The 12410-nt window shown below is 40.0% G+C and overlaps 1 long non-coding RNA gene across 1 annotated transcript in view; it reads right to left on the bottom strand.

Annotated features, from left to right (window-relative positions):
• LOC126428454 (uncharacterized) overlaps positions 1–12410 on the bottom strand; it is a 59207-nt gene that overhangs the window by 26374 nt on the left and 20423 nt on the right. The window lies entirely within an intron of this gene.

Genomic DNA, 12410 nt, shown 5'->3' with positions numbered 1-12410 from the left:
AACAAAGTAAGATTTAACCGTACGGTAGCAATGAAATGGCCATATAAAAATAGGAGAAAATTTGACCCGAGAGAACCACAGGAAATTTGGGAAAGAGTAAATCTAAAGAGGAAATATTATTGGTGGAATAAAGAATGTGATGAGCCAGCAGAGGGAAGACAACAACCTTTGACAAACCGTCAAGCTCAAAAGTCAGCAGAATCAAATTTAGAATTAATAAAACAAAGTATGTCCCCCCCCCCATAAAATCATCACACAAAATGTACACATCTTAAAACACCATACAAGCGATGGTAAAACTTTCAAGATAAAGCAATCATGAGATTACAAAGCTTTTGGCAGATATCTTACAAAATGTGATTCCCAGCGTTAATTCTGAGAAAAAAAAGGAAAGTTAGCACATATTAACCACGAAAATGCAGAGTTCCTTACAGAGATATTCAACAAGCTTCTACAAGTAATTTCAATCACCCTCTTAAAGACAAGACATTCATTTTAACCACCCCTCATTTGATGACCAACTGTAAATGAGGTTGCAATCACAAATCTCCAACACCTAGTCAGAGTGTGGATCCCTCAGAAAATTCTGAAGCACTGGACCACAGGAATAATCCATCCACTATTAAAAATGGAGATAAAACCGTCCCAGATAATTGCCATTCTGGACTGCACCTATAAATTTTTCCCGTATAATTTATAACACGATCGAAAACACACATGAGAATGCCAATGAAGATTTTTCCCCACACACAAGTTGACAAAATCAAACTGTCAGCCTGAAACTAAGACTGGAGTATTACAAGTGCAGAAATGAACAGCTCTATTTCATAGAGAGATTTCAAAACAAGCACGATACTATCCACAGAACCACACACTTCTAAAACATCCTTAGATCATAAGGTCTTCATCTTATCTCAGAGTAATAAAAATCATAATAAACTTTAACCTACACGAATTCCTAGATAAAATTCAGTGAAGAAGTATACAAAGCTTTCACAATTAATTCCTACCTTAGACAAGGTGATGGATTATTCCCATTGCTTTCCAGTACAGCCCTCAATTGTACCACAAAGATCTGAAGGAAAAAAAAAAAAACAGAACCCAAAATCAAAATTGTGGCAAAATCCCAATATAAAAAAACTGCCTGGGGTCATGAATGATTTAGCTCTCTTAGTTCTCGATATAGATGAAGTTCATGCCCAGGTCACCAGTCTAAAAATTACCATAAAAATAGGATTACAAGTATCCTCCAAGAAAACCACGATCTCACCCATGGAATCTCTGGGTATAAGTTCAGTATTCATAAACAAACAAAAGTTAACATGTTCTATGGATTAAGTATCTTTGAGAAATAATCAAGTACAGCTTAAGTGAGACAGAAACATGGTTAACGAGAACCAACAAAATGAAAAACATTCCATTTTCATTTTTTCCATGCATAATAATGAATGCTTGTCAACATATGCTAAGATATAGAACTATTAAATCTTAACCATCCAGGAATCCACTTGTTCTTGCAAAAAGTCTGTTCCAACCTAAAAATACAAGAGCTCATGACCTCCTCAAAAACTAAAAAGAGAAGAATCATTTCTTTCACATCTTGCAAATGCAAGGAAACGAAATTTTATAACAACCTGTGGCGACAATGGACTCGAGGTAACAGTTGCAAAGAACAAAGATAAAAATATTACTCTTCTTAAGATTCACAAATTTTCAACAGGAAGTCTAGAGAGATTTTAAGCCAATTGAGAAAATTATGATTCAAAAGAATCTACAGTTACACGACTACTCTGCAGTTCACACTTATGTACCCGGCAGAGGGTTCATGATCCCTTTTACACTATTTGTTCCATGCTCTAACACTGCACAGAAAAAAACAAACACTTCAATTTTCTGTACGAGCTCTAAGTTCTTATTTTATTACAATGATATTTTCTCTCTACGTAGGTGGGTATCAACAAAATATTTTTACACTCTGAGGAGAACTTGGGAGAAATATCACGAATACATCTTGCTGCAACAAAAAATACATTTGTTTTAATGACTGCCACTCAAACTCTTATCATATGTGTGACACACACTCCCCTGCTTTGTGATAATATGAAATGAGCTGCCCTTCTCTGAACTTTGACGTACTCCATCAATCATATATGATGCGGATCCCACACCAAAAAGCAGTACTCCAAAAGTGGGTGGACAAGCACAATGTAGGCAGTCTTTAGTGGACGCGTTGCATTTTCTATGTGTTTGGCCAACAAAACACAGTGTCTGGTTAGCTTTCCCCATAACATTATCTATGTGAACATTGCAATTTAAGTTGTTCATAATTTTAATTCCTTGGTATTTAGTTGAATTTACAGCCTTTAGATTTGTGCATTTTATCATGTAACCAAAAATTTTCCTTTTACGAGGGCGAGTCAAATGAAAACCTTGAACTTAATAACAAATCTAAATTTCGCGCCATCATCCTGCAAGTTGGTAAGCATGCTACAAACAGCGTGCAGAATGGCCTGTAGGTGGCAACATAGTGCATATGCACATATACCGTCACAACATCGTTATAAAGATGACCGCCCCACTTGCAGCTTGCACGAAGGAAGAACAGCATTCTGTTATTCGGTTTTTGTGTAGTGAAGGTGTGAAACCTATTTAAATGCATCGATGACTGAAGATTCAGTACGGTGATGCATGTTTGTCACAGCAGCAAGTCTACGAATGGAGTAGGAACTTCACAGATGGTATGACTTCAGTGGAAGATGTTCCTCTTCCAGGTCAGGCACGAGTAGTGACTCCACAGAACATTGCAGCAGTTGAAGCCATAGTGAAGGAAAACTGCAAGTGACACTGAATTACACTGCAGCATGTTTACGGATTAGCCATGGATCAGCACAACGCATTACTCCAGTTTCACAAAGTGTGTGAAAGATGGATGCCACAGCAGCTGACTCCTGAGAGAACGATGTGTTGATGCTTGTGAAGAAATTCTTCGGCACTTTGAACGAGAAGGTGATGGCTTGCTTCCAAGAACCGTTACTGGGGACAAAACCTGGGTTCACTTCGACCAACCAGCGACGAAGAGAGCGAACAAGGAATGGCGCCATTCCTCATCACCAAGACCAAAGAAGTTTCGGACAGAACTATCAGTAGGGAAGGTTATGCTGACTCTTTTGGGACAAAAAAGGCGTCATTTTGAAGCATTACATGCCTAGAGGGACCACACTGTCACCAGTGCATCATATATAGATCTCCTAAAAAATCATCTGCGGCCTGCAATCACATCAAACTGACGTGGATTGCTGTCAGGAGGTGTCCTTTTGCAACATGACAATGCAAGGCCCCACACTGCCTGTACAATAATCACAGGCCCACATTTTGAGTGTCTTCCTCATCCACTATACTCACCAGACCTTGCCCCAAGTGATTTCCATATGTTTGTACCACTCAAAGACACAATGGGAGGAAAGAAGTTCCGTTCTGATGAAGAGGTACGCCAAGCGGTAAATGAATGGTTGCGCGGACTACCAAAAGAATATTTTTTCTAAAGGAATTTATGCACTTTGTAAGCACTGGAGGACTTGCACTGAGTTTGGCGGAGATTATGTTTGAAAGCGATACAGCTTTGTACCATTTCTGCACAATAAATATTTAAAAAAATATTTAAGGTCTTCATTTCACTCACCCTCTTAGTACTCACATGGATGACCCCACACTCCCATTATTAACAGTCAACTGCCACTTTTTGTACCATACAGGTTGTTGTTGTTGTGGTGTTCAGTCCTGAGACTGGTTTGATGCAGCTCTCCATGCTACTCTATCCTGTGCAAGCTTTTTCATCTCCCAGTGCCTACTGCAACCTACATCCTTCTGAATCTGCTTAGTGTATTCATCTCTTGGTCTCCCTCTACGATTTTTACCCTCCACGCTGCCCTCCAATACTAAATTGGTGATCCCTTGATGCCTCAGAACATGTCCTACCAACCGATCCCTTCTTCTGGTCAAGTTGTGCCACAAACTTCTCTTCTCCCCAATCCTATTCAATACTTCCTCATTAGTTATGTGATCTACCCATCTAATCTTCAGCATTCTTCTGTAGCACCACATTTCAAAAGCTTCTATTCTCTTCTTGTCCAAACTATTTATCGTCCATGTTTCACTTCCATACATGGCTACACTCCATACGAATACTTTCAGAAATGACTTCCTGACACTTAAATCAATACTGGATGTTAACAAATTTCTCTTCTTCAGAAACGCTTTCCTTGCCATTGCCAGTCTACATTTTATATCCTCTCTACTTCGACCATCATCAGTTATTTTGCTCCCCAAATAGCAAAACTCCTTTACTACTTTAAGTAGCTCATTTCCTAATCTAATTCCCTCAGCATCACCCGACTTAATTAGACTACATTCCATTATCCTTGTTTTGCTTTTGTTGATGTTCATCTTATATCCTCCTTTCAAGACACTGTCCATTCCATTCAACTGCTCTTCCAAAGCCTTAGCTGTATCTGACAGAATTACAATGTCATCGGCGAACCTCAAAGTTTTTATTTCTTCTCCATGAATTTTAATACCTACTCCGAATTTTTCTTTTGTTTCCTTTACTGCTTGCTCAATATACAGATTGAATAACATCGGGGAGAGGCTACAACCCTGTCTTACTCCCTTCCCAACCACTGCTTCCCTTTCATGTCCCTCGACTCTTATAACTGCCGTTCGGTTTCTGTACAAATTGTAAATAGCCTTTCGCTCCCTGTATTTTACCCCTGCCACCTTTAGAATTTGAAAGAGAGTATTCCAGTCAACATTGTCAAAAGCTTTCTCTAAGTCTACAAATGCTAGAAACGTAGGTTTGCCTTTCCTTAATCTTTCTTCTAAGATAAGTCGTAAGGTCAGTATTGCCTCACGTGTTCCAGTGTTTCTACGGAATCCAAACTGATCTTCCCCGAGGTTGGCTTCTACTAGTTTTTCCATTCGTCTGTAAAGAATTCGTGTTAGTATTTTGCAGCTGTGACTTATTAAGCTGATAGTTCGGTAATTTTCACATCTGTCAACACCTGCTTTCTTTGGGATTGGAATTATTATATTCTTCTTGAAGTCTGAGGGTATTTCGCCTGTTTCATACATCTTGCTCACCAGATGGTAGAGTTTTGTCAGGACTGGCTCTCCCACGGCCGTCAGTAGTTCCAATGGAATATTGTCTACTACGGGGGCCTTGTTTCGACTCAGGTCTTTCAGTGCTCTGTCAAACTCGTCACGCAGTATCGTATCTCCCATTTCATCTTCATCTACATCCTCTTCCATTTCCATAATATTGTCCTCAAGTACATCGCCCTTGTATAGACCCTCTATATACTCCTTCCACCTTTCTGCTTTCCCTTCTTTGCTTAGAACTGGGTTTCCCTCTGAGCTCTTGATATTCATACAAGTCGTTCTCTTATCTCCAAAGGTCTCTTTAATTTTCCTGTAGGCGGTATCTATCTTACCCCTAGTGAGATAGGCCTTTACATCCTTACATTTGTCCTCTAGCCATCCCTGCTTAGCCATTTTGCACTTCCTGTCGATCTCATTTTTGAGACGTTTGTATTCCTTTTTGCCTGTTTCACTTACTGCATTTTTATATTTTCTCCTTTCATCAATTAAATTCAATATTTCTTCTGTTACCCAAGGATTTCTACTAGCCCTCGTCTTTTTACCTACTTGATCCTCTGCTGCCTTCACTACTTCATCCCTCAAAGCTACCCATTCTTCTTCTACTGTATTTATTTCCCCCATTCCTGTCAATTGCTCCCTTATGCTCTCCCTGAATCTCTGTACAACCTCTGGTTCTTTTAGTTTATCCAGGTCCCATCTCCTTAAATTCCCACCTTTTTGCAGTTTCTTCAGTTTTAATCTACAGGTCATAACCAATAGATTGTGGTCAGAGTCCACATCTGCCACTGGAAATGTCTTACAATTTAAAACGTGGTTCCTAAATCTCTGTCTTACCATTATATAATCTATCTGAAACCTTTTAGTATCTCCAGGGTTCTTCCATGTATACAACCTTCTTTCATGATTCTTAAACCAAGTGTTAGTTATGATTATGTTGTGCTCTGTGCAAAATTCTACCAGGCGGCTTCCTCTTTCATTTCTGTCCCCCAATCCATATTCACCTACTATGTTTCCTTCTCTCCCTTTTCCTACACTCGAATTCCAGTCACCCATGACTATTAAATTTTCGTCTCCCTTCACAATCTGAATAATTTCTTTTATTTCATCATACATTTCTTCAATTTCTTCGTCATCTGCAGAGCTAGTTGGCATATAAACTTGTACTACTGTAGTAGGTGTGGGCTTCGTATCTATCTTCTCCACAATAATGAGTTCACTATGCTGTTTGTAGTAGCTTACCCGCATTCCTATTTTCCTATTCATTATTAAACTTACTCCTGCATTACCCCTATTTGATTTTGTGTTTACCATACAGGTATCTTGTCTAAATCATTTTGCAATTGGTTTTTATATTCTATCTTCTGATGACTTTAACAGACAGTAAATGCCACCATCATCTGCAAACAATCCAAGATGACTGCTCAGATAGTCTCATAAATCTTTCATACAGATTAGGAGCAGTAGAGGGCCTACAAGAGTTTCCTGGGGGAATACCAGATATCACTTCTGGTTTACTCAATGAATTTTCATCAGTTACTAAAAGGTGTGACCTTTCTGACAGGAAACCTTGTATACAGTCCCACAGCTGAGATGATACTCCATAGATGTGCAATTTGATTAAGAAATGGCATTAAAAGCTTTTTGGAATACTAGAAATATGGAATCAATCTGTGATCCCCTGTCAGTAGCACTTATTGCTTCAGGAGAATAAGGAGCTAGTTGTCTTTCACGAGAAAGATATGCTCTGAGTCTGTACTGACTATGTAAACATATCACTTTCCTCAAGGTAATTCATAATACAATAAAAAACCAGTCCAAAGTTGCAATATTTACTTCTTTTTTTCACTCAATGACTAGTTTCAGACCAAGGTCCCTTTTCATATCATTGTAACATTGTCAAAACTTATTTCCAAGGATGTGATTACCGTGTAAAAAATAAAGTTACAACATATATAGATGGTACTGTCATTGGTAACAGTTACCAATATGTGCAATAACTGTTCACTGCACACTTTTTGACATGGTTTTCACATTCTTAGAAACTCCATTTTTTACTATGTTATGACGATTTGAAAATGGATCTCTGCCCAAAACCAGTCATCGAGTGAAAAAAAAGTAAAATTTGCAACTTTGGACTGGTTTTTCATTGTACCTAACAGAAGTTGCTGACCCGCAGCTACTCCAACATGCAGGAACTTCGTAATTCATAACGTTCAAATGCATTATATGTTCCAAAATCCTACTGCAAATCAACATCAGTGATATGGGTCTGTAATTCCTTGCTTGAGTATCAGTGCGACCAGTGGAACTCTATAGCCTTTAGACAGGGATCTCTAGTCAAACAAGTGGCAGTATATAATTGTTAAGTTTGAAGCTATTTTATCAGCAAACTCTTAAAAGAACAGGTACACAATCTGTAGCAGGAGACCTGCCTTATGTTATTTAAGCTGTTTCGCTACACCGAAGATATCTATTTCCAAGTTCCTCACATTGGTCGCAGTTCTTGGTTGAATTATTGACTATTTACATCATCTTTGGTGAAGGAATTTCAGAAAACCGTATTTATTAATTCCAAATCAGTGGCACTGTCATTGACAACACTGCCACTGGCAGACTTCACATACAACCAAAATGTGTCTGGATTTTCTGAAAAGTTGAGGCAGAGTTTCACTGTGGGAACTATTAAAAGCATCTCACATCAAAGTTCATGCTAAATTTCAAGCTTTGGTAAAACTTTGCCAAACTTGGGGATTTTGCATTCTCTCAAATTTGGTATGCTTTTTCAGTGCTTCTGCAATGGTGTTCTGACTTGTTTTGTGCATAAAGCAGTGGGTGGCTCGCAAGAACTGAACAGTACAACTATCAAAGAAAAACTGAATGTGGGGCAACTCAAGTGGTCCAATTTGGCCAGTAAAGTTAACAACAACAACAACAACAACAACAACAACACAGCCTGACAAAAGAAGTCAAGCAATCAGATATGAATGAGGAAACTGAACGAAACATTATGAAGTGAGAAGCTATAAGATGCTATTTCAGTGATTACAAAATTGAGTCAAATGTGAAAAGAATTCGGCAGTCCACACCCACTGGTCAGTACGATGTTTCATCCCCTCTGGCTCGGATGCACACACCGATTCGGTCAGAAAGGGTGTCATGAAGCCACTGTATCCTCTCCAGAGACAAACCGGCCCTCAACTGTCGTATCTGGTCCTCAATATTCCAGATACTGTCACTGTGGCGGGGTTGACATCTGAGCTGCTGCCACATAGGTTCTATTGGACACATATCTAGGCATCTTGTTGGCCACAAGAGTACCTCAGCATCACACAGGCAGATCAAAGAGAGGTGCCACGTGTGGATGAACACTTCGCTGTTGAAGAATGGCACCACTATACTGTCGCACGAGAGGCAACACGTGGTAGCACAGGAAGTAATGTCACACCATCAGAGTTCCCACAATCACTACCAATTGTGATCCCAAGTCATACTCAGTGGTTCCCCACACCACGATGCCATGAGTAATATGGCTGTGCCTCTTCAAAACCATGGAAGGATGGATCTCCTCCCAAACTCATCACCATATTCGCCAACAAAGACCGTACACAATAGTGCAGAATCTTAATTTGTCACTGAGCACAAAGGGATGTCATTCATCAGCATTCTATATTTCATGGTAACAGCACCATTCTAAAAAACAGCCATTTGTGTTTTATTAATGGCAGTCTACACACAGGATGGTAATTCACTAGTCTGGCTGCTGTTAGTCTCCGACAAATAGTGAGAGATGACACAGAATGTTGCAAGGAGTCCATTATTTATTCTTAGAAGGCTTGTGTAAATCTGAGGCGGTTACGATCTGCTCGGTTCACAATACGATTATCTTCCCTCGAGGTGGTCAGATATGGCTGACCAGAATCTTGAGAACGAGTGCCTGCCCTCACATTCCCGTGCAGACCAATACTGGGTCACTGTCACATCCAAATGCCTCACCAATCTGAATACTGCACAATTTGACCAGCCAGCATACAGTGACACGCAATGAGGTTCCATTCAAACACTGTCAGTTGCCGATAATGTTTCCCCACAAGAGTATTTGGCATCTCTGTGTCCTTCACAGCAACCATCTGACATGTCACACCACCTTATGTAACCTACCAGGCCTGATAACACTAAACACACACACAACACTGTGGTCATCTACCTGTCACAGGGAACTGCAACTCTTATCATTTACATACCTGCCAATGGTGTGTATGTCTACACAGTTACATTGACACTCAACAACATCTAGGTGCTTCACTATTTTTCATCAGACAGTGCAACACACAAAATAAAAAATGATGCAAAAGATACAAGGGCCATTCCATAATTCATGGCAACAATAGCATATCATGCAAACATGGGACATTGCTGTAATTGCAGTATATATACTCAAAATCCTGCAGCAAACAGCACCAGTATCAGTATCAAGCAACACACTGCAACTGCACTCGAGGATGGCTCAGTACCTGCACCTGACATTCAGTGCAAGATTGGCAGCGATACAAGATGGATGTAAGTAAGCAGAGTGGAACAATGAGCATATGTAAAAATTGCCTCTCTCACTGGCAGAAATGCTACTAAGCGTCATATGGAGCTACGAGGGTGACAGGACATCACACACGAAGGCCGTGCTCATTCTGGAGTATTACAGCCACAGTATTCTGGAGTGCCACCCGGTTAGGGATGGCAACACTGTCTATGCCCAGTACTAACTCAACTTTCTGCTGTACCATCTGCAATGTACACTGTGGTGGAAATGTCTGCCAATATTTGTGTGCAGCAGTGGGTGTGGGAAATCCACCCTCACTCACCTATCACCAGACCACAGTCCGCACAACTTCGACCTCATTACACAACTGAGGAATCTTTGTTTGGGAGGTGCTTTGCGAACAGGACTGATGTCCTCACGGCATTTCAGTGACAAGTGGCACACGTGGATGAAATTGCCAATTCAGGCCTTGCCCACTATTGGCAATGCTGTGTGGATGTACTGGGGTACTATTTTGAAGGACAGTAGTTGATCCTGAATCATTTTTGTTCCATTTATGCTCATCCACAATAAACTTTATGCACAATTCCAGTGTGTGTCTTTCATTTCAACATTTGCAGTGATCTCCTGTACTGGAACCCCATTTTATGTTGGCATTCGGATACACATTACCTTACTGGTTGAATGCACAGTGTAGAATTCCCATGCTGTCACATTATCGTAATGAATGCCTTAGTTGCCATGACTTATGAAATGACAGTCATTACAAATGTATTTACATACAATCTGTTCTTCATAGGCCTTTATTTTTATCCTCCCTAACTAATAAATCCTTTTATATGCAATAGTAATTCAGTAAGGCTTTACACCAGGCAACAGCTGTCCGTTTGAGATGTAAACACAATGAAAGTAAAGGAGTGGACATCATTATATTAAGCCAAAGCCAAAAATACCATCAGAAAATATGTTTTTAATCATCATAGCCGCTTGATGAGTAAAACATTGTTCAAATAGAAACTTTTTAAATTTATTTTTGTCTTAACTTTCCGATGTAAACTGGCGGTCTGTAGTAAAGTGTAACACCAATATGGCTCCATGCCTTTGACAGTTTTTTGTTTGCTGTGCAAGGTGTGTTGTGGTATTTCAGGTATTGCAACTATGAAAGTCAACATTTGTCTAAAATCTGCAGGTTTTGTGTGTGTGTGTGTGTGTGTGTGTGTGTGTGTGTGTGTGTGTGTGTGTGTGTGTGTGTGTAGCAGCCTTTAACATTGTGTGTCACCTATCACGTAGGGCATTGAACACAACTCCCATAGCGTGCATACTTGACAAGGTAATACTAGCATCAAGTCTGTCTGGCTCAGTGTGTTGCGCACATCTGGCCTCAGTGGATATCTGGCCAGCTTTAAGGAAGAACCCAAGCATACCTGACAGCTTCATATCCCACACCACATCTTCAGATAATGGAACATTGATCTATACTGGAGCCAGCACACCATGCACCATACAGGTTACGGGAGTATCGCCAACGCACTCTGGGCCGCTAGTATTGAGGTTCACCACCACGGACTGGAGGGCCAGTTTAGACAAGAGTCTGTACACTGAGTGATCCAGTGTGTCTGAGACGGAGCTACAGACTTAGCTTCTAGCACAAAGACAGGCATCTCGTAGCAACCTTATAGTGAACATGACAGACTTCTACTTCAACAGCACTAAACTATGTGGACAGTACAGAGGAGAGCTTGTACAGCACACAGAAACAAAGTCAAGTAGCTCTTTGTTTATAAGTAAACAATCCAGTTATTAATTGCAAGCAGTTTGTGTTACAGAACAACGATACCGGCCACCAACCACACTCCTCTCCTTGCTTCCCATGGAACAGCTCTACAGAGACAACGAGACGACATACAAGTGGCTAAAGAGAATTCAACATGGTTGACCACCTATCTCTAACATCTACATCTTTTAGACCATTATGACCATCTCTTCAAGTGATCCAGTATCTGTGGAGGAATGTATGTTATTCGGACAGCCGTGTTCTGTCACGGGGAAATAATAAAACAATGTTTTCGATAGCAAGTAGTAAATCTCCAGCATATTATTCCATATGTTGCAAGAGACAGAAAATAGCACCTTTTGTGGTGCAAACATTTGCAATAATTTTATGAGCAAAAGGAAGTAAAGTTTCTGTACATGTTTGTCCTACCTTATCATCAAACTAAGTTTTGATCAATGTGAATCCACAGCAATTTTCTAGAAACTGGCTACGGCTTTGTCAGCCAGCAACAGATCTAGAGTTACATTCTGACTTATTTTCAAAAATTGCCATTTAACATCAACCCATCTGCATTGAACCAAGCATGTACATACTTTATAAGACTTCATCAGTAGCCACACGCACCAACTGTTTTGTTGCACTCTTAAGTGATTTATATGGCTAAGAACTTGCAGTATATGGGACCCATGATACTGCCTTAAGGTATTTCAATTTCCACTTTTTTTGCATCTGATAATAAACTGTTTTGTGATTGGAGTAAGCTGACATCAATCCTATAATCTGCATATTGTGTCAGACATGACTGCAACCACTTTTTGCCAGTCCCTTGAATACCCAGTGCTCTAAATTTTTCTGAAAGGATGCTGTGACTTCACTCCTTTTCCTTTCCCTTCAAAGCTTCTGCTAGGAGGAGGATCCACTGGCTCCAAAAGCTTGCAAATTTCAATA

Source organism: Schistocerca serialis, chromosome 12, assembly GCF_023864345.2.
Source record: "Schistocerca serialis cubense isolate TAMUIC-IGC-003099 chromosome 12, iqSchSeri2.2, whole genome shotgun sequence".
In the NCBI taxonomy this organism is placed as follows: Eukaryota; Metazoa; Arthropoda; class Insecta; order Orthoptera; family Acrididae; genus Schistocerca; species Schistocerca serialis.
Note: the sequence above shows the minus strand (reverse complement) of the source record. Positions and strands in the feature narration are given on the sequence as shown.